At 42.7% G+C, this 23,947-nt stretch overlaps 2 pseudogenes; both read left to right on the top strand.

The window, feature by feature from the left end:
• Positions 1-530: 530 nt before the first annotated feature.
• On the top strand, positions 531-1,076 carry LOC121478242 (annotated as a pseudogene).
• Positions 1,077-18,501: 17,425 nt separating this feature from the next.
• Positions 18,502-19,806, top strand: LOC121478442 (annotated as a pseudogene).
• Positions 19,807-23,947: the final 4,141 nt, after the last annotated feature.

Below are 23,947 nucleotides of genomic sequence, written 5' to 3' on the forward strand. Positions count from 1 at the left end.
AGGAGCCATAAAAAGTGTTTGCACTTAGTAAGCCTGGAAAAAATACTATCTACTTAAAAATATCTTCCACATAGCATTCCATTCTTTTCCCTCACAGAGCTCTTTACAATTTGGAATTCTATGCTATTTGAAATGCTATAGCTAGTTGTAGCTAATAAATACTGTGGTCTTCCTCACCAGATTCTGAAAGGCAGATCCCATGAAGGCAGGGACCGTGTCTGGCTTTTTCACTGTTGTTTCCCAGAGCCTAGAACAGTGCCTGGCACATAGCAGGTATCCAGAAATAATTGTTGGGTAGAATAAAGGATGGATAATGAATAAAGACTAACTTTAATTTAAGTACTCAAGACCACTTGCTGCGATTTGGCTTCCAGTTTGAGAAAGGCTTGAGGTGGGGATTGTGACTTATTGGGGTTCTATGTTGGCAACACAAAGTGTCTCTCAATAGCTACATTAAAAAGGAATTTGAGTAGCCTCGCCACGGCTGCCAAGAGTTTCTCTGGCCAGTGTTGCTCCCACCAGCCTACAGCATGGGAAATACCTTTGCAAACCTCTTCAAGGGCCTTTTTGGCAAAAAAGAAATGCACATTCTCATGGTGGGCTTGGATGCTGCGGGGAAGACCACCATCCTGTACAAACTAAAGCTGGGTGAGATCGTGACCACCATTCCCACCATAGGCTTCAATGTGGAGACCGTGGAGTACAAGAACATCAGCTTCACCGGGTGGGACGTGGGCAGCCAGGGCAAGATCCGGCCTCTGTGGCGCCACTACTTCCAGAATACACAAGGTCTCATCTTTGTGGTTGACAGCAACGACTGAGAGCCTGTGAACGAGGCCTGTGAGGAGTTCATGAGGATGCTGGCGGAGGATGAGCTCAGGGATGCCGTCCTGCTGGTGTTTGCCAACAAGCAGGACCTCCCGAACGCCACAAATGCGGCTGAGATCACAGACAAGCTGGGGCTGCCCTCCCTGCGCCACAGGAACTGGTACATTCAGGCCACCTGTGCCACCAGCGGGGATGGGCTCTATGAGGGACTGGACTGGCTGTCTAATCAGCTCTGGAACCAGAAGTGAGTCACGCCCCCCTCCCCTCACTCCCTCCTTCCACCCTGCTTTGCTCTCATGTGGTGTGAGTGCCAGAAGCTGTCTCCATGGTCGGTCACAGTGTGCTTCACCATGCTGTAAATGTGCAGGCGCAGCCTGCAGCGGGTTTTTATTTAATGTAAATAGTTTGTGTTCCCAACGAGGCAGTTTCTGGTACTCCTATGCAATATTATTCAGCTTTTTTTTTTTTTAATTGTACAAAGAGAATTAACCCACTGTTCAATACTGAGAAGGGATTTAGGCACACGGGGCCTCCAGGAGTTGCTGTGTCAGACCAGCCTGGCACGCCTCCTCTGGGCATTAAATCTATGTTGAGATCCATTTTGGTGGTTGGTTTTTAACCCAAACTCAGTGCATTTTTAAAATCATTACCAATACAAGAAAAGGAGAACACTTGAACACACAGAAGGGAAAAACGTGCCTAGTGTAAGTTCTGCAGTGGTGGCCAGAGTCCAGTCCACCAGTGGGTCATTTCCCGTCGGGAACGTGAGACGGGCCAGAACCAGCCACAGTCCATTCTGCAGGGTCACGATAGGGTCCCTGTGATGGCTCTGTCTTGGCTCATCCTGCATCCCCTAGCGTTTGTGCTTGTGCTTACAGGGACACCCAGGAGTTGGGCTGGGGGCTGCATCACGGCTTGCGGGCCCCTTGGAGGGACTCCGGCCTCGCTGCGGGTGGTGGGGGCACTCTGGCTTGCTCCGGGCCGCCTGGGGTCTCACCAGCAGGAGTGCCGGCGGGCAGGCCAGTCATCCCAGCGCCTCAGCCCCCGAAGCCCTGGGAGCCCCTGTCTACATGTGCTTTCACTCCCTCAGCCTGCAAGGGTCAGATTTGCCATCGAAACGATGACCTCTACTGTTTTCTTTTGTATTTTGATAAACACTGATGAAGCTGGAGCTGTTCAACTTTATCTTGGGGAAGTCCTCAGAACTGGTTCATTTGGTGTCGTGGACCCTCTTACTGCTTTCAATACACGATTAGTAATCAACTGTTTTGTATACTTGTTTTCAGTTTTCATTTTGACAAACGAGCACTGTAATTATAGCTACTAGAATAAAATCTCTTAACTATTAATAATAAATAAATAAATAAATAAATAAATAAATGGAATTTGTTGGAGTTGGTAAGAACCAGAACCAGGGGCACCTGGGTGGCTCAGTCGGCTGAACATCCACCTTCAGCCCAGGTCATGATCCCAGAATCCCAGGATTGAGCCCCATGCCTGGCTCCCTGCTCAGTGGGGAGTCTCCCTCTCTCCCTCTCCCTACTCCTTCTCTCTCACACTCACACTCTCGCTCTCAAATAAATAAAATCTTTAAAATAAATAAAATAATTAAATTAAATTAAGTTAAAGAACCAGACCAGGATAACTCCAGAGATCTACATGATAGGAATCAACAGGCAGTTGCTTCAAGGCATTATATCAAAATGACTCAGCTCCACCTAGGCCAGGTGTGGGACAGGCAACTTACTGGACCATCATTCATTCAATGGCTGCCATTGACAGTTGCATAGGTTGGGCACTGCAGGTACTTCTCAGCCATCGAAACGGATGAATCCTCTGGAGTTGTGCAGTGTGCCTATGTACGTGTATGTGGCAGGCACTAATAGAAGTGTGGTAGTTCCCCGAGGAAAATTGAAGTGACGTTATCAGTAAAAGGTAGTATGGATGTGAGGAGGACGGAGAAAACCAACAGATGTCTACCATGGATGAGATGACCAGGTTAACAGCAGCAAGGAGCCTCTGTCCGGACAACAAAGTTCATCCTGGTGGTCAAGGACAGCTGGTCCGTGCTAATACTGTCACCTGGTGGCCATAGAGAAAACTGCATTATCCAATATCTGCCTTGCTGGCCTCCTTTTGGACTTACTTTCTTCCTCTTCCCTAGCCTCCCTCCCTCCATCACAATTTCTTCCTCCCCCCTTCACTACCCTCCCAATCTCTCAGCTTTCCCCCCCACCCCTTGGCTCCCTTTTCCTTCTCCATTCCTCCTCCCCCTCGACTATCTTGACTAATTCATCATCTCTGGAGACCAGTCCCTGAGCTCTGTGCTGGCCAGACTGAGCTTCAGAGTTGGGGACCTGAGAAGCTGTAGAACTCAGACCCTATTCCCCTCTCATCACTTTCCCTGTTTTCCTCCTCCTTCTTGCAATATCTACAATCCCCCCTCTTTTAAAAAAGATTTTCTTTATTTATTCATGAGAAACACACAGAGAGAGGCAGAGACATAGGCAGAGGGAGAAGCAGGCTCCCCACGGGGAGTCCAATGTGGGGCTCGATCCCAGGACCCCGGGATCACAACCTGAGCCAAAAGCAGACAGTTAACCACTGATCCACCCAGGCGTCCCTTAAGGAAATTTTTAAAAAGAGAACATCAAAAATAAAAATTCCCTATATGTGATGAACACTTAATATTTTCAAATATCAAAAATAAAAAATCAAAAATAAAACATCAAAAGTAAATCAAAATCAAAACATCAAAAATCAAAATAAAATAAAAATTCCCTTTATGTGATGAGCATTTAATATTTTCAAGTCCAGCGCTTATCTCAGTGAGGATCTATTTGTATGCCTGTGTGTATTCTATTGCCTCTCTTTACCCTCACACACACAAATTAATAGGCCAAGAATGCCTTCATATTTCCCTTTCATTTTGTATATCTTTCATACACAAAATGGAAAAATCATCCATTTTACGTATTCATAGAAGAATTATATACATGCACAAGGGAAAGTCCCTCTTCCTCCTAAATAATCCCATATCCCATGGATTAACATTCTTAATTTTGGAGCACACTTTCCTTTTTTTTTTTTTTTTTTTTTAAATTTTTTCATTTATTTATGATAGTCACAGAGGGAGAGAGAGAGGCAGAGTCATAGGCAGAGGGAGAAGCAGGCTACATGCACTGGGAGCCCGACGTGGGATTCGATCCCGGGTCTCCAGGATCGCGCCCTGGGCCAAAGGCAGGCGCCAAACCGCTGCGCCACCCAGGGATCCCTGGAGCACACTTTCCTAAATCTTATCTAAATTAATATCTATTTAGAGATACCTGGGTGGCTCAGTGGTTGAGTGTCTGCCTTTGGCTCAGGGCATGATCCTGGGGTCCTGGGATCGAGCCCCACATCAAGCCCCACATCGGGCTCCACGGGGAGCCTATTTCTCCTTCTGCCTACGTCTCTGCCTCTCTCTATGTGTTCCTCATGAATAAATAAATAAGATATTTAAATTAGTATCTACTTAAATGAAAAAACATCTACTTAAATGTGCATAACTTGATCCAAGCATGTGTATGTAAAAGATAAAATTGTGCTTTATATATTTGTTTGTGTATTGTTTTATTTAAAAGAGTACATCATGCTTTTTAAAAATTACTACACTTCCCACTGATAGATTTTCTTTCGGCATGAATTCTTGAATAGTTAATGTTTGAATTCCTCACAATGCTTTCACACATTTAACATGTTTAGATGGACCCACCAAAACAGGTGGAGGCTTTACTGTATTGGTTACAATCTTCTGAATGCTCCCCGCTATGAGATCTTAGATATAAAGAAGGCTTTCTCACATTTAGAACGTTCACAGGGTTATTTCCCAGTGTGTTTTCTGAAGCTCAATGGGGAAAAACAGTAGAAAGAATAAAATAAACTTTCTTCTTCTTCTTCTTCTTCTTCTTCTTCTTCTTCTTCTTCTTCTTCGGAAAAACAGTAGAAAGAACAAGATAAACTTCTTCTTTCTTCTTCTTCTTCTTCTTCTTCTTCTTCTTCTTTTTCTTCTTCTTCTTCTTCTTCTTTCTTCTTCTTCTTCTTCGGAAAAACAGTAGAAAGAACAAGATAAACTTCTTTTCTTCTTCTTCTTCTTTTTTTTTCTTCTTCTTTCTTCTTCTTCTTCTTCTTCTTCTTCTTCTTCTTCTTCGGAAAAACAGTAGAAAGAACAAGATAAACTTCTTCTTTTCTTCTTCTTCTTCTTCTTCTTCTTGATAAACTTATTCTTATGGTGTTCATAAGAGAAGTTTAGGAGCAAGATAAAGATTTTGGAATCATTAACATTTGGGTGGAAATCTCATAATCTGTCATCTTCGCTTCTCAGCTCTAGTCTTCGATGAAGTTAGCAGGCAACTTTTCTTCTTGTATTAATGATTCATAGCAATCCATCAAACTGTGCAATCCATGCAGACATTCCTCAAAGAATTCCTCAGCAGGAGGCAGGGGCCGCGGGGCCTTATGGGGAATGTAGTTCGGAAAGGCGCCGACCGCCCCTTGGGGAGCCCTGGGAAGGCCGCTTCTGCGCATGCGCTCTTCCCGGTGCTCTATCCTTGCGCTCTTTCGGGGTCTCCAGGTCCTGATGTGGGCGCCCCCCCCCCCCCCCCGGCTCGAGTTGCTCCGTGCTCACCTGTACTTGGTGCAAAGTGGAAGCGAAGCCGGTGTTAGAGGAAGGACTGGCGAGTTAGAGACCGACTGGCGGGGACGGGGGGGGGGGGGGGGGTGCTCCGGGCCCTCGGGGCGTCGGAGGGAAGGGCGGGGCGGACCTGGCCGGGTCCGCGGAGGATGGACACGCGCCCTCCCCGCATCCCTCGGGAGAGAGGCCCCGAAGTGCGTTTCCGCTGGTCCAGGAGAAGGGTAGCGAGAGCCCGGCCGGCCCCTGACCCGCAGGCCTCAGGGCGGGCACTCTCTGCAGCCCCGTGTGCCTGAAGAAGGTGCTTTGTGAGGGTGAGAGATTTGCGCATCCACATGGCCAGGTATCGTTCCGGAAGTTTCGCTGATGCACTTGGATCCGCAGCCTACCGGGCCAGGTTGAGAAGTGCTAGAGGGCAGCAGGGAAGGGAACAAATACTCTTTATGAGGAACCCATACCACTATGTTATGTTAGCTGTTTTACACTAAGTATTTGGTGGGAGAAAGATGCGAGCTGCAGTTGAAGGGAATGGCCAGGGTGCAGAACTGCCCGGACAAGACAGTTCAGTGAGGGACTGGAGGGTCAGAGCGGAGGTGTTGAGGTGGTGGCAGCGTTGCGTTAGGTTTTAAGAGTGTGATGTTTGGGTTCCGATCAGGTCCTGTCACAAAACAGCACTGCATCCCTGGGCATGTTACTTAGACTGATCCTGTTTCCTCACCTGTAAAATAAGCATAAAGATCATATTTGCCTCACAAAGGTTGTTCCGAAGTAAAATGATCCAAAGATCAAGCAGAAAATATAATATGTCCTGGATAAGTATCCCCTGCTATCATTGTTAAAAAGATTTTTAGACGTTTCAGCTCAATCCTTCTAACCAGGCTGTGGGGTCTGCATTGCTCCCCCTGTTGGAGCACATTTAAAGACCTCGTTTGCAGAATGCTAAGGTGAATGAATTGAGTTTTAAAACTAGGTCTATTTTACTCCTGGTCTCATGACCTTTGCAATGTGGTTCCCTTCTACCTACACCCATAGGGCTTTCTCTGGCACGATGACTTGTCCCGTGTGTGCCTCAGGAAGCAATTATGCTATATATTTTGATAGACTCATTTTCCTTATGTCACAAGGCATGATTGAGGTTTCTAGGCTCTTCCTGCTGCTGCAGTATTGTCTCACTTTTCAGCAGCCCTCGTTAGATTTTAGGAAAGGTCTAGCTCACCAGGCACTTGACCCTGGGGACTCCCAAGTGCAGGTTCCAGCTAATGGAAATGTGGCTCCAAGGCCCAGGTTGAAACAAAATCATTCCACTGAAGTAAAAAAGCCACAGTCCTCACACCTGGAAGAAGATACTCCTGAATCGAAACTTCTTCCTAGAATTTTATTGGGGAAGCAGAAGAATCCTTGAAAGGAACATATTCAAGTTATTGGTCAAAATTTTCCCCTCCACTGTGAGCAATGTCTGAGTGATAACGCCATGGTCAGAGACCATTGATTTTTTTTTTTAAAGATTTTATTTTATTTATTCATAGAGACAGAGAGAGAGAGAGAGGCAGAGACACAGGCAGAGGGAGAAGCAGGCATCACACAGAGAGCCTGACGTGGGACTCGATCCCGGGTCTCCAGGATCACGCCCTGGGCTGCAGGCGGTGCTAAACCACCGCACCACCGGGGCTGCCCGAGACCGTTGATTATTGTAGCTCAGCAAAACTGTAGGTCAACTTTCAGAAGAACCATGTGAGGTGCAACTGAAGGGAATGGGCAAGGTGCAAATGTGACAGGAAAAGACACTTCCCTGAAGGATTTGTGGGGGTGTGGGTTGGAGGGAGGGAGGGCCAGCCATAGCAAAGGAAATAATATCTCATCACTTTCCAAGCACATATGTGTCATTCCCTGTGGTCTCCGCTCTTTCTGTTTCTTCTGAGCTGCTCAAACCATGCCCGCCAGCACACCTGGGATTCATTGAATGTCCCCTTCATAGAATCACATAGTGGAGGTAAAGAGAAAGTTTTTAAAACCATGTAACTTTCCTTATTTTAAAATTAGGTAACTATCTTATCCAGTTATACAGTTTGCTAGCGATAACCAAGAACTGAATTCACATTTCGGTTTCCAGGTCAGGGCTTTGTCCTCTACCACATTTAAGTTAAAACAGGTTTCTTAGCAAAAGATCCTCTTGGGAAACTGCATCTGAGGGAAGCCAGACAAAAAGGCAAACATTTTAAAGCACTTGCACTCCTTTCTGAGCTTCTCCTGGATTCTCTGCTCTCAAGTGGCAAAAAAATATTAGTAGGAATATAGGTAAAGGACATAATTTCAACATTTCCCATGCCAGTAAGTATTGTAATCCTAGTATTATTTTTAATACTGGAATGGTGTTCCAAACTTTGTATATACTGAATTTTATTGATCCAATCTATTATTGCAATCAGGTCATCTTTAATTTTTTTCCAAGGCCCAAGTTGACAGTAATTCCATAAGAAAACAACTATTTATATTCATTAAGAAAAGCTCTCTGTGATCATTTCAGAATTATAAATGAACAAGTGAATATTACCTTACCAGATTGAGCAAAGGATCATTTTCTTGATAGGTAACCCTAATACCCTCTGAGTTAGCCAGACTTCTTATGATTTATTCCTCTTCTTACTCAGCTCTAGTATCGCGATTCCTGGTCCTTTCTCAAGAGCATCCAAAAATGAACAAATCCCAGGTAAGCTGTTTAGGGATTTACTCTCCATATTTTACAGTGGATTTCAGAAAGGTTTATAGTAATTTGTACATTCAAATGAAATAGTATAAACATAAAATAAAGCATCAGAGAGGGATCCCTGGGTGGCTCAGTGGTTTAGCACCTGCGTTTGGCCCAGAGCATGATCCTGGAGTCCCAGGATCGAGTCCCACATCAGGTTTCCTGCATGGAGCCTGCTTATCTCTCTGCCTGTATCTCTGCCTCTCTGTGTGTGTGTCTCTCATGAATAAATAAATAAAATTGTTTTTTTAAAAAAGCATCAGAGAAAAGAGTATCAGAACACTGCTGGAAAAGTTGGCATAAATATACAAAAATCATATGTTCCTATAGACTTATCCAGAAAGACCCAAACAGTATGAGATATTCTTACATTGGCTACTTGAATGGTTTTCCCGTCATTTATATCTAAACATTTTCTTAGATGATCTTTGAATAAGTGACACCAGGGGCCAGTCTTACCAAGAACATCTGTGAAAGAAATGCATTGGGTTTCCTATGACTTTCATACCCAGGCAAAGTTCAGGGGACCAATTTATTGTCCTCTGAGTAGATAAAATTAGAGTAAATGGGATAACAACTAGAGTAAATGGATCACATGTTCCTCAAATAGTGTCCTGTAACTGTTTCTTTCAACTGTACTTTCAAAACAGGTTGTAGAGTGAACAATTGAGTGTTCTGTTCTGTGGATAAAACCTCCTCACTTACTGGTCTTATTTCAACTCACTTCATGCAGTCTTATATCTGGCCCACCACTCCCATGGATCTGTTCCTGTAAAAGTTAGCAGTAGCCTAGATATTTTCAAACCCAATGAGTATTTTCAGTCCATGCTTTATTAAACTCCATGTTGTGTTTGACAGTATGACTCTCCCCTCCTTTAAATACACCTCTGATAATTTCTGATGTCACCCACATGGTTCTCTTCCTGGCTCTCTTTATACCTTTTGTAGAATTTTCTTCCCTATATCATTAGCCCCATTATTCTTCCTGTTTTTTTCATCCTCTTTGTGGTTTTGACATGCATCTCTTTATGCTCTGAAGCCTTTGTCCACTTCCAAGAACCTCAGCTGAGACTTGCTGAACATCTTTATAAGGCTATTCATGACAGAACAGTTTTTTCTTCTTTTTAATTCCTACTGCTGTGAACCTTTCATCCAATAGCTATATGTTGACCTATCCAGTATATGCCAAATGCTATGGTAGATGCTTTTGATACATCTCTTGAATAGAAGAGATCCTGTCCCTGTCCTCAGGGAACTCAGAAGCTAAGGAAGGAGGTAGACATTACACAGACAACCAAACCGTGGTGAGGTGGTTCTCACCATCATCAGAACCCAACATACATGTATTTTGTACACACTGTATTAGAACACAGACCTCATGTTCAACCATCTCCTTTATCTCTCCATCAATATAGTCCCCCCATGCTGGGCTACCCCTCCTATTAGACCTGCATAAAACTACATATGAAGTGTGGTATCTGGCTTCCTGGGGGACAACATAATGGAACCAGACAATGTAACCCGGAAGCGTGGGCAAGTTAACTCACCCTGGAGGTGAACCTTGACTGAAGGGAGGTGGGAAATGAGAAGAAAGTGGATAGATACCTTCTCTCTCCTTTTACTTCTCCACATACGATCCATATGGTCCTTGTGGAGAGGTCCCATGTGTTGGCTGAATGCTCCTGCTCAGAGACCTGCTGCCTAACTGGGCTTATACTGAAGGGAGGGGTCAGTGTGATACCACGTGTCATCTCCTCATTACTTACATTCTTTCCCCACCCCCCACTGCTCTGACTGTAGTCCCCCAAATAAAAGACAGTGCCTTAGACATCTCTGTTTCCTAGAAACCCTAGCTAAAGCCCATCTTCCCTTCATCTTATTTGAGAAATCATAGGTACTAGAAACTACTTGCGTATTTTTTTAAATCAATAAAATTCTCTGATATAAAGGAAAAAAGGCAAAGTAATTGAAAATGAGTTAGTATATATTTTAACATGGAACATTCAGGTACAACTCTACTCAGTCAGAAAAGTAGTCAGATGTTTATACCTGTAGGTAAAATCTCGTGAATGTGACAGTTAAGAATTCACACAAATGTGGGTGCAGTTTTGTGATTCAAGTCCCATGAGCAGGATTTCCATTAGTGATAGTTTTCAAAAGAAGTGGAAATCCCTGAAGTTCCAATCTGAACTAAATACAGTGTTCCTTCCAGGTACGCAGTATTGCATTCCAGGAAAAATTTGAGTACATAAAAAAATGTATAAAAATACTGTGTGTTCAAATGTAAAATGGAGTAAGGTAATATGTTCAGATCATTTTTTAAGATTTTATTTCTTTTCTTAAAGATTTTATTTACATGAGAGAGAGAGAGAGAGAGAGCATAAGCGGGAGAGAAGGAAAAGCAGGCTCCTTGCCAAGCAGGGAGCCTGATGCGGGGCTTGATCACAGGACTTTGGGATCATAACCTGAGCCAAAGTCAGCTGTTTAACCAGCTGAGCCACCCAGGTACCCCTAAGATTTTATTTATTGGTTTAGAGAGAGAGCACAAGTCAGGAAAAGAGCAGAGGGGGAGAGCATCTCAAGCGGATTCCCTGCTGAGTTCAGAGCCCAACACAGGGCTCCATCCCACAACCCTGAGATTGTGACCTGAGCCAAAATCAGGAGACAGATGATTAGCTGACTGAGCCACCCAGGCACCCCTATGCTCAGATCATTATAAACAGATTTTCCATCTATATGATGGTTAGGAAAGTAGACACTTGTACAAGAGTTGGAGCATGGGCAGCCCGGGTGGCTCAGTGGTTTAGCTTTCAGCCCAGGGCATGATCCTGGAGACCCGGGATCGAGTCCCACTTCAGGCTCCCTGCATGAAGCCTGCTTCTCCTCTGCCTGTGTCTCTGCCTCTCTCTCTCTGTTTATCTCATAAATAAATAAAATCTTATAAAAAAAAAAGACAGGAAAAGAAAACTTGCTTGATTTACATAATCTATCTAGTTATTTCCATTTTTCTCTCCTTCCTTTAACTGAGAAATTGCCATTTCACTTTCCATTCTCACCCCACAAGGGTGAGGACTAGGGTGAGACAAAGAAAGTGCCTCGGGCACAAATTTAAGAAGACACTCACTCTCAGAGTCATGCAGGTGCCTCAGTTGTCATCTTGCCTCACCCTAGACCTCGTCCCATTCAGCCCACTTTCTCCTTCTGATTTGTGCAAATTCTAGAGTTCCCACATCACTGCCAAAATTTCAGATTCACCCCTGCATTTTTATTCTTCATCCTATTGACTGTCTCTCTGAAGTCTGCATCTTGAGGTCTCACTGTCTTCTCTCTGTGCTTCCTTGACTCCTGTCTGTCTTACTTGAGACTCTGTCAGCCACACTCACAGTACGCTTTGTGCTTGCTGGTCTCTATGATTGTCTTACTAGTTCTGTGTCAAAGGTACTTTTATTCCATGGGCTTCCTCCTCCCTTCACCCTCTGAAATAGGGTGGTGTGAGTGGGGTTTTGGTTTTGGTTTTGGATTTTGGTTTTCCCCTATATCAACCATGTAGGAGATATTTGCACTTGAAATGTGCAAATTCTTAATTCTGGGAGGCTGGGCCTAAAGTCGAATACCCCACAGCAAGGCAGTTGTAACATTCATTTCATAGCAAATGTGTAAAGGCTCACAAATTACTGTTAACTGTGCTCCTTCCTAGAAGTTGGTAATGTCTTAGAGAAAGGCAAGGAAATCCAAGGCTGCATTTGAGGCAAATTTTATGCCTCAACAATAAAACACTAATTACAAAAAGAAATAATGTACTTGGGAAGACATTTAATCTGGGCATGAATACTGTTACCTCAAGAAAAATACCCTACAAATATGATCCCCGTGGAGCCAATTTGAAAACTAGAAGTAATTGTTGTAAAGAAAAGCTATTTTAGAGAGGTTCCTGATGAATACAGTGGGTATGGGAAGCCACTACTCTATTATAAGCATGAGAAAAGTCATTCTATAATTTAAAAAACACAAATATAGTCCAGTTAGAGCCAGAAGTCAAAATGAAGACCTTACTCTGCACCAGAATATTCAAACTTTGAAATAACCTCTCGACCGTCATAAATGTGGAAAAACTTTCTTCAGAAGGGCAGTCTTCATTACACAGAAGAGAGTGTGTGCAGAAAGGAAACCAAATGAATGTAGTGAAAATAGGAAAACCTCTTCTAAGAAGACCACCCTAGTTGTACGTCAGAGAACTCATACAGAGGAGAAACCCTATGAATTCGGTCAATGTGGAAAATTTCTATGTACTGAACTGGCCCTCTTTGCACATCAGATAACTCACAGAGGAGATAAATCTTACATAAATAATGAATATGGGACATTTCTCTCCCACAAGTCCACCCTTACTATACATCAGAACTCACATAGGAGAAAAACATGGTGTGTTAAATAAATGTGGTGGAACATTCATTGTGAAGTCAGACCACAATGAACATAAGAGAATACAAACAAAGGAGAATATCTTTGATTGTAATGAACAGGAGTGTGACATCAGCAAAAGCTCACACCTTATGGAACATCAGAAAACTATGTGGAAGAGACCGTACAGATAGATCGAATGTGGGAGAACCTGTCCTCACTCACCATTAGACAACATACAAAGGAGAGACCAGAGGAATGTAATGAATATGGGAAAACCTGCCAAAAGTTCTCCTTCTCTGACTATACCAGTGAACTCATACTGAGGAGAAACTATATGGACATAACAAATGTGGGCAATCCTCCTGCCACAGGTCATCCTTCAGAGTACGTCAGAGAATTCACACTGGAAAGAAGCCCTGTAAATGGAGGGAATGTGGAAAAACCTACTGTTGGCTGTGGACTCTCACTCAACATCAGGAAATACATGCAAGGGAGAAACTCTACAAATGTAATACATGCAAGAGAACATTTTGCTACAAGTCAGACTTTCTTTTACATCAGAAAACTCCTAAGGGATGAATTTCAAAGAAGCAATGACCAACAGAACAACAAATCATGTAATTTACAGAATGCTAAAACCCTATAAAAATGCACAGAGGAGCAAAATCTTATAAATGCAATTAATATGAGACATTTTTTCTGCCCTATATCAGTCCTTATTACATCAGAGAACTCATACAGAAGAGAAATAGAGTGTGTTTAATCAGTGTGGTGAAACATTCAGTATGAGCTGTAAAAATGTTCAACAATTCAGACTTTATGCCAAGTATGCCTCCCTTTCAAAATAATGGATCGGGCACCTGGGTGGCTCAGTAGTTGAACACCTGCCTTCGGTTCAGATGATCCCAGAGTCCTGGAATCGAGTTTCCATATGGGGAGCCTGAGTCCCTGTGGGGAGCCCGTTTCTCCCTCTGCCTATGTCTCTGCCTCTCTCTTTGTGTCTCTTGTGAATAAATAAATAAAATCTTTAAAAATAAAAATAAAATAAAATAATGAAACATTATTTTAGTGAAATTAGTCAAGTCTTCTCCACATTGTTCCTTGACAGTATATGTGATGAGGTATGAAGATCTAATCTTATTTCGTTCCAAATCAGTACAATTGTTCCTACAATACTTAATTTACAATCTCTCAACTTAACAGTGTTTTCAATGTTCAGATTAGACAGGTTGGTTTTGTCTTCCCAGACTCCAAAGCCTTTTAGTAACAGACTCTGATTCCTCCATCTGCAGAGATGCCAACTAAGAGGACTAACTGTGGTACTCCATGCTCCAGGCCCCATAGTGGGAATGCCACAGGTAAGCATTTATTTGATAAAGCCAAGCTCATGAAAGCCCTTCTTGGGATCTTTGTGATGAGAGAAAGACATAGGACAGCTAATAGGTGATCCTGAAGCTTCCTGCAGCCACGTCAAGAAAAGAGGAATTGCAGTAGGGAAAAAGCAGGGATAAACAGATTTGAGTAGTAAAGAGAATGTTGATGGTGTTTGAGTCTAGAAAGAGTTGGTCTCCCTGGTGGTGATGTTCTCTAGTACCCACTCACCCCTATTCTATCAGTGGTTTAATTATGTCGACAGACAGGGTTTTTCTTTCTTTCCTTTTACTAGTAAACATGTTCATAGAAGTGTTCTTTAGGATTTGCTTTCCAAATTCTGAGAAAAAAAGACCTCTGTAATGCCAATTAGAATTATATTAAATGTGTATATGCAGTGAGGCAGGTTTGCTGTTTAGTAGGAGATGTTCTTCTTTCAAATCCTCATTTCCATAAGTGGGATTTTTTTCCCCTATGCCTCTCTGCTACATTGTGCATTCTGCCCCAGGGAAGATGAAGCCAGTTTATCCAAGTGTCATATTGGCATGTGTATACACCTACATATGTATATACATGTATTACACATATGAATATTTATATATGTGTACATGTACATGTGTGTATGTGTGTGTGTGTGTTGCTCTTTTTTCTTGAAACTTTTCCTGTGAAACTTACTCATAGTTACTTCAAAGCCTTGGTTGCTACTGAGAATGGACTTTATTATCTTTCGCTTTATTTTTATTTATTTATTTATGATAGTCACACAGAGAGAGAGAGAGAGAGGCAGAGACATAGGCAGAGGGAGAAGCAGGCTCCATGCACCGGGAGCCCGACGTGGGACTCGATCCCCGGTCTCCAGGATCGTGCCCTGGGCCAAAGGCAGGCGCCAAACCGCTGCGCCACCCAGGGATCCCTTATCTTTCGCTTTAAAACTATATTCTTGGAGTGCTTGGGTGGCTCAGTTGGTTAAGTGTCTGACTCTTGATCTCAGCATGGGTCTTAATCTCAGGGTCATGAGTTTGGGCCCCAGGTTGGGCTCTATGCTGGGCATGGAGCCTACTTAACAAAACAAAACAAAAAACTGTATTCTTTATTGGTGGAATTTTTTTTAATTGTACTTAAGTTGTCTATATTTTTCCCTCAGTTTTAGTACTGTTTTGCTTTCTGTGTTTCAGAAATTTTCTAAATTTCCAATGGTCTGCATATTAATTGTCCAGTTATACCTTCAGCTTGTCCACTTGCTTTGGGTTCCATGGCAATGCAGGATTCTGTCCATTATTGTATTGTTTTTCTTTATTGTTTATATTTAATATTATACAGATGGAAAAGCTATGTGTTGGGAAGAATGTTTTTAAAATCTGATAGAACCAGTAAATCCAGAAACCCAAGAAATTCAGTGAACCCCAAGCAGTATAGAAACAAAACCACAAGGCACATCAAAATCAAATTTCAAGACACGTAAAAATCAAAGCCAAATTCAATAAAGAGAAAATCAAAGCCAAAGGGGAAAAAGGGGGGGGGGAGATATTACAAAGAGGATATATTTGTTTTCTAGGCTGCCATAACAAGTACCACAAACTGGGTGCTTTAGAAAAACAGAAAATCCTGAAGGCTAGAAGTCTGGGGACAAGGGATTGGCAGGGTGGTCCTCCCTTCTGAAGGGTCTCGGGAAGAGTGTGTCCCAGGCCTCTCTCTTGCCTTCGGGTAGTTCTGTGGCTCGTGAAAGCATCACCAGGTCTTCATATGGCATTCTCCCTATTTGCCTATCTGTGTCCAAATTTCCCTTTTGTAAAGATCCTAGTCGAATTGGATGGGGGCCCACTCCCACTCTACTCCGGTATGACTTTATCTTAACTAAGCTGCAAAAACCTTTCTTTCAAATAAGGTCATATCCTGAGGTGCTGGGGGTTAGTGCTTCCACCCACAATGTAGGGCAGTGTATTAGTTATCTATTGCTATGTAACAAATTACCCTGAAACTTAGCAACCTAAAGACAGCAACCAACATTTACTATCTCACAGTTTCTATAGTTTAGAAATCTGGAAGCAACGGAGGTAGTTCTGGCTCAGGGTCTTTCATGAGTTAGCCATCAAGATGTTGATCAAGGCTGCAGTCATTTCCAGTCTTGACTGGGGCTGAAGGGTCCACTTCCACCATGGCTTCCTCGCATGGCTGTTAGCAGGAGGCCTCCATTCTTTGTCACTTGACCTCTTCGCAGCGCTTCTTTAGTAGCCTCACCAGATGACAACTAGCAGTCCCCAGAGTGAGTAACCCAAGAGAGAGCAAGATGGAAGCCACAATTCCCCCTTTAGCCTGGCTGTGGAAGTGCTATCACAATCCCCATATTGTATTGATCACACAGACCCACCTTGGTATCATGTGGGAGAGGACCACACAAGGGCAGGATACCAGGAGGTAGAGATTGCTGGGACGATCTTAGAGGCTGGCTTCCATGATAACCACAGTACAAATCAAGTGGTTTCAAGAACAATGGGAGGAGACACACTGGGAGCAATACAAACAACTCTTTCAAGAAGTTGCACTAACTGGGTGTTATGCTATATGTTGGCAAATTGAACTCCAATAAAAAGAAATTAAAAAAAAAAAAGTTGCACTAAAGGTGAGGGAAATGACCTGGTAGCCCGAGGAAGGAGTGTACAGGAGAAGATAGAGCAGCTGCAGGCCAGTCTACTGACCCATACCATCAAGGAGAGAAGATAAGAAACAACATACATGAGCTACAGAAGCCTTTCTGAGCATAAAAACAAAATGACAGCTGCTATGATATGAATACATTGCCCCCCCCCCCAAATGTATATGCTGAATCCTCACATCCACAGGTGATTAAGAGATATGGCCTTTGGGAAGTGATGTGGGACACAGTGGGACACATAAGGACACAGTGGGAAGGCCCCAGCCATGAATCAGGAAGAGAGCCCTAACCAGAAAAGCCTTCATCTTGGACTTCTTGGCCTCCAGAACTTGGACATAAATTTCTGTGGCTTGTAAACTACCAGGTCTGTGACATTTTGTCACAGCAGCCCAAATGGACTGTGATAACTACTTCACCTCCACCCTCCAAATTCCACACAAGGCCTCACTGGAAATGTACAGGGAAAGGAATTCTGGGAATATAGCTCAGCCAAGCCATCTTGATACATTACAAAGTCATCATACTCCCCTGTCCTCTTCAATGTAGGGACAGTGGAGGCTTCCTCCAATTATTATAGCCCTAAGTACTCCACTATCCTTGTCAGTTTCCCCCAGCCCTGCCCACACTTGTGTGTGCCACCTTAGTAGGCACCTTAGTAGGTGGCAGACTTGTAAGGAATCTCTCCATCCCGTTTTCATTCCTTTTGAATCCACTGCTTCCCAACAGGACTGATTCCATATTTGGTGCCAGAAGTGGCCCCAGGAAACAGATTCTCAGAATAGAAATAATAGGATCCTGGAGTGATAGAGGCCAGAGTCAGCACCCTAACCCTTGGAGACACAGTGGACAGTGATCACAACATGCCTCATGCCTTAGGGTAGAGTGGTAATCAGAAGATTTTGGCCTTTTGTTGATGGCTAATTGATCATGGAGACCCTAGAATGGGCAGCTTTCTAAGGTATAGCTTGGTCTGTAAATGAAAAATGTCTGGGTCTCTCGGACAGAAACCTAATGAGTGTAGTAGAAATTCATGGCACTGTCCTCAGTTCCCAGACCTAAGTCAAGTCCTAGGCCCAAAGTAGCTTCAAGAAGAACCTTCACATAAGGGCCATGCAACAAACCCATAGGAGCACAGAATGAGTCTTCCTCCTCCGGGCCTTCCCAGAGGGAGCTGTGGTCATTTACCAGCATGACTGTGTCCTGAAGAAGGGGTAATACTCAGACCTCCAAGGGTAATTAGATATTGGCTCCAGTATAATGCTAATTTTTTGAGTTCCCAAATACCACCATGTCAGAGTATGGACTTACATAATGGTCAGGAGATAGTTGGAGTTTGGGCCTGAGTCTACCTCACAGAGGATTTAGTTCTACCGGTTAAGCCACAGGCCCATCCTGCAGTCATTTCCTCAGAATGTATATATAGTAGAGACAGGCTTAGTAGGTGGCAGATTTCCTGTCTTTGAGGGAATTATGTTGACGTTTTTGTAGCTCATGATACTATAATCTGCTTTAGTAACTCTTATATTGTTTTTAGAACCTCCCCAAATCATCTAAAAAGGAGCCACTGATTTCATGCAAACATCCAACATTGTTTGTATGGTGTGCACGGATTACGGTATGCTGTGCACCTCTCCAATTTTGCATTTTATGGAAGTTGAATTGTCTTCGCAGAGATAATTTAATCTTTAATAGAGTTGAACATTCATCCAATAGCAATTATTTTGTGTTTACTCTCATGAGGACATCATTGATTGGGTTTTGACCTCATCTTGGTTATACCTGCAAAGGTTCTATTTCTAAATAAGGTCAGCTTTTCCTATAGGAGCCGCCGGGTTGAGAGGAGCATGGCCCTCTCCTCTCGCCGCGATGGCGTGTGCTTGTCCGTTGATATCTGTGTACTCCGGAAAGGGGGAATCATCTGGCAAAAATGTTACTTTGCCTACTGTGTTTAAAGCTCCCATTTGACCCAATATCGTGAACTTTGTTCACACCAACTTGAGCAAAAACAACAGACAGCCATATGCTGTCAGTGAATTAGCAGGTCATCAAACCAGTGCTGAGTCTTGGGGTAATGTCAGAGCCCTGGCTCGAATTCCCAGAGTTTGAGGTGGTGGGACTCACCGTTCTGGCCAGGGTGCTTTTGGAAATATGTGTCGTGGAGGCCGCATGTTTGCACCAGCCAAAACCTGGCACCGTTGGCACCGCAGAGTGAACACAACACAAAAGCAATATGCCATCTGCTCTGCCCTGGCTGCCTCAGCCTTACCAGCACTGGTCATGTCTAAAGGTCATCGTATTGAGGAAGTTCCTGAACTTCCTTTGGTGGATGAAGATAAAGTTGAAGGCTACAAAAAGACCAAGGAGGCTGTTTTGCTTCTTAAGAAACTTAAAGCCAGGAATGATATCAAAAGGTCTATGCCTCTCAGCAAAGGAAAGCTGGCAAGGGCAAAATGAGAAACCATCATCGTATCCAGCATAGGGGACCCTGCATCATCTAACATGAAGACATTGTTATCATCAAGGCCTTCAGAAACATCCCTGGAATTACTTTACTTAATGTAAGCAAACTGAACATTCTGAAACTTGCTCCTGGTGGGCATGTGGGACGTTTCTGCATTTAGACTGAAAGTGCTTTCCGCAAGTTAGATGATCTGTATGGCACTTGGCATAAGGCTGCCTCCCTCAAGAGTAACTACAACCTTCCCACGCATAAGATGCTTAATACAGACCTTAGGAGAATCTTGAAAAGCCCAAACATCCAAAGAGCTCTCCAAGCACCACACAAGAAGATTCATCATAGAGTCCTGAAGAAGAATCCACTGAAGAACCTAAGAATCATGTTGAAGCTAAACCCGTATGCAAAGACCATGCACCAGAACACCATTCTTCGGCAGGCCAAGAATCACAAACTCCAGATGGATAAGGCGGCAGCGGCCTTAGAAGCCAAATCAGATGAGAGGGGGGTGTTCCAGGCGAGAACCCATGGTAGGGAAGAAAAGAAAGAAGGCTGTTGGTGTGAAAAAGCCGAAGAAACCTTTGGTAGGAAAAAAGGCTGCAGCTACCAAGAAACCAGCAGCTGACAAGAAACCTGCAGAAAAGAAACCCTCCACGGAAGAGAAGAAGCCTGCTGCCTAAAAAACTTATATTTGTTTATTCCATAAAAGTCTAATTACTTTGGACAGCTAATTTTAAATAAAGACCCGATCAAAGACAGTGAGAAAATAAATAAACAAACAAACAAATAAATAAATAAAGTCACGTTTGCAGGTAGCAGGGTGTGAGATCATAGAAAATATTTATATTGATTTCTGCTCCCAGTTCCTGGCACAGAGCTCCTAAATCCTTTAGAATTTCATGGCTGACAGTGGTGTCTTTTCTTTTAATGAAGGGACTCTTGATGGGCTTCTGGATGTGGGATAGTTACCAGAAAGACTAAGCCATGATTAGAAGCTTGGAATTTTCAGAGATGCCTGGGTGGCTCAGTGTTTGACCATCTGCCTTCAGCTCGCGGCATGATGCTGGTCCAGGGATCGAGTCCTGCATCGGGCTCCCTGCAAGGAGCCTGCTTCTCCCTCTATGTCTCTGCCTCTCTCTGTATGTCTCTCGTGAATAAATTTAAAATCTAAAAAAAAAAAAAAGCTTGGAATTTTTAGCCCATCCCCCATTCTCCCGGGAGGGGAGAGGAGCTGAAAATGGAGTTAATAATCCATCATGCCTACATGATGAAGCCTCCATAAAATCCCAATAACATGGGCTTCAGAGACCTTCCAAGTTGGTGAACACATGGGAGTACTGGGAAGGTGGTGCTCCCAGGAAGGACATGGCAGCCCTATGCCCCTTCTCACCTACCTGGTCCTATACATCTCTTCTAGTAGAATGTTCTTCTGTACCCTTTGTTATATATTTTTTTTATAATAAATTGGTAAACAGCAAGTAAACTTTTCCTGGGTTTTGTGAGCTGCTCTAACAAATTAATCAAACTCTAGAAGGGGGCCATGGGACCTCTGATTTATAGCTGATGGATCAGCACAAGTGACATCCTGGACTTGTGATTGGCATGGCAGTGGTGGGAGGGAGGGTAGGGACAGTCCTGTGGAATCTGACACTATCACCAAGTAAATAGCATCAGAATAAAGTTAAATTGTAGGACACCTGGCTTGCATCACAGAATTGCTTGGTGTGGAAAACCCCCACACAGCTGGTATCAGAAGTGTCATGAGTATGGGAGTCTTGTGAGAGTAAAGGAGAAACACAGAATGGGGTGTCTCCTGCTCACGAGGGTTAAAACTTAAACCCAAGTCAACCCACAAACATAGATTGTATCCTCAAATGTGTGACAGTGAAACCTCAATATAAATTTATTAAAATTAATAATTTCATTAATATAATTTATTAATTATTATACAATTAATTATTAATTAATTTATTATAAATTAATAATTATAATGATTAATATTAATTTATTAAAAGCAAAAAATTAGTTGTATACACTAGTGTGCAGACGACATTTTAAGTTTAAATATTAGCATTTATAACATCTCTCCCTTATCCTATCAACTCCAGTTACTTGCTTAAACAATGTAAATGTCTTATGTGGTTTTGATATTAAAATCCAATTGGAAATAAACAGAAAGCAAATTCGTGCTGAAACTTTATAATGTCTTGAATGGGCTAACTTTTGCATAATGGCTAACCTTTTATTTTTTCATAAAATTGGAGAATTATGGCTTATAATTAATGGTGGCCCCCAGGAAACATGGCAACATATCTAAAGAGTATAGGAGCACCTGGGTGGCTCAATCGATTGGGCATCTGCCTTCAGCTCAGGTCATGATCCTGGGGCCCTGGGATTGAACCCCACATTGGGCTCCCTGCTCAGTGGGGAGTCTGCCTCTCTCTCTCCCCCTGCTTTCTCTCACTGTCTCTCAAAATTTTTTAAAAAGTTAAAAAAAGATCTAAAGAGTATATGTTAATTTTTTATTGAGATCTAGGTTTCTATTGAGTCTAATAATGGCAAATTTGGAGTACTAGACTTTTCAGAACCAGCTGTGCTAGTCTGATCTTTTAAGCTTTTTTTTCTTGCAATACAGACTTTAGAATTAGTAATTTGACCCTGATAAGAACCATGTTGGAAATCTTAATAGATTTGAAACACATGAAATAGTTCCTGTTTAATTTTAACTCTAAGCTAGAATTTTAAGAACCAAAATCAAGAGTAAGGAGTCCGGTCTCTTCAATAAATGGTGCTGGGAAAATTGGACATCCACATGCAGAAGAATGAAACTGGACCACTCTCTTTCACCATACACAAAGATAAACTCAAAATGGATGAGAGATCTAAATGTGAGACAAGATTCCATCAAAATCCTAGAGGAGAACACAGGCAACACCCTTTTTGAACTCGGCCAACGGCAACTTCTTGCAAGATACATCCACAAAGGCAAAAGAAACAAAAGCAAAAATGAACTATTGGGCCTTCATCAAGATAAGAAGCTTTTGCACAGCAAAGGATACAGTCAACAAAACTAAAAGACAACCTACAGAATGGGAGAAGATATTTGCAAATGACATATCAGATAAAGGGCTAGTTTCCAAAATCTATAAAGAACTTATTAAACTCAACACCAAAGAAACAATCCAATCATGAAATGGGCAAAAGACATGAAGAGAAATCTCACAGAGGAAGACATGGACATGGCCAACATGCACATGAGAAAATGCTCTACATCACTTGCCATCAGGGAAATACAAATCAAAACCACAATGAGATACCACCTCACACCAGTGAGAATGGGGAAAATTAACAAGGCAGGAAACAACAAATGTTGGAGAGGATGCGGAGAAAAGGGAACCCTCTTACACTGTTGGTGGGAATGTGAACTGGTGCAGCCACTCTGGAAAACTGTGTGGAGGTTCCTCAAAGAGTTAAAAATAGACCTGCCCTACGACCCAGCAATTGCACTGTTGGGGATTTACCCCAAAGATACAGATGCAATGAAACACCAGGACACCTGCACCCCGATGTTTCTAGCAGCAATGTCCACAATAGCCAAACTATGGAAGGAGCCTCGGTGTCCATCGAAAGATGAATGGATAAAGAAGATGTGGTTTATGTATACAATGGAATATTCCTCAGCCATTAGAAACGACAAATACCCACCATTTGCTTCAACGTGGATGGAACTGGAGGGTATTATGCTGAGTGAAGTAAGTCAATCGGAGAAGGACAAACAGTGTATGTTCTCATTCATTTGGGGAATATAAATAATAGTGAAAGGGAATATAAAGGAAGGGAAAAGAAATGTTGGGAAATATCAGGAAGGGAGACAGAACATAAAGACTCCCTAACTCTGGGAAATGAACTAGGGTGGTGGAAGGGGAGGAGGGAGGGGGGTGGGGAGGAATGGGTGACGGGCACTGAGGGGGACACTTGACGGGATGAGCACTGGGTGTTATTCTGTATGTTGGTAAACTGAACACCGATAAAAATTAATTTATTAAAAAAAAAGAGTAAGGAGTCCGGTACACAACTTTTTTTCTCTTTATCCCAAATAACCATTTCTATTTCTGTAGTTGTATTTATAATGTTTCTACTGTTTTCATTTTAAAACTTAATTCAGGTGATATATGTAACATATATATAACATATTTTCAGCTTATATATAACTTAACCTATAAAACTATAAGGGGTCTTATTTGCAATGGTCCTTTTGGTAAGCTATATATATATATATGTCATTTTCTTAGAGATAAATACATAAAGAATAAGATAAGGAGGGGCCACATCTGGAGATCACAATTTAGCTCTGTGGCAGCCACTGTAATATCTGGTAAAGCAGAGAGAGGTAAGAATGACCCCCACAGAAGAAATTGAATGTTGTCTTCCCATCACTTTCTGTGGATAGGGGCCAGACTTTAAACAAACTTATTAGACCCCGCCTGTCCTACTTGGCTGAACAGGGCGAAGTTGCCACTAGTGGTGGTGGGAAGATTCAAGCAAGTAGAGATTTCAGACCCAAGGCCTGAATGGATTCAACATTACACACCAGTGTTAGCATATATTAGGAGACTTTGCATTTATTCATTAAAGCATACAGGAAATCCACATATTTCAAATAATCCTACAATAGATTCTCTGTGTCCTGAATCTAACTATAATTGGTGCAATTTGTCCATCTCCTTGTGGTTCTCTAGATACATCTAAGGATGGTGCTAACTATTCGGGGAAAGCTGGGTGTTCTAGAGTTCTATCCATTTAGACTAATGGCAAAAGCCA

The sequence above is a fragment of the Vulpes lagopus genome, chromosome 18 (assembly GCF_018345385.1).
Source record: "Vulpes lagopus strain Blue_001 chromosome 18, ASM1834538v1, whole genome shotgun sequence".
Taxonomy (NCBI): domain Eukaryota; kingdom Metazoa; phylum Chordata; class Mammalia; order Carnivora; family Canidae; genus Vulpes; species Vulpes lagopus.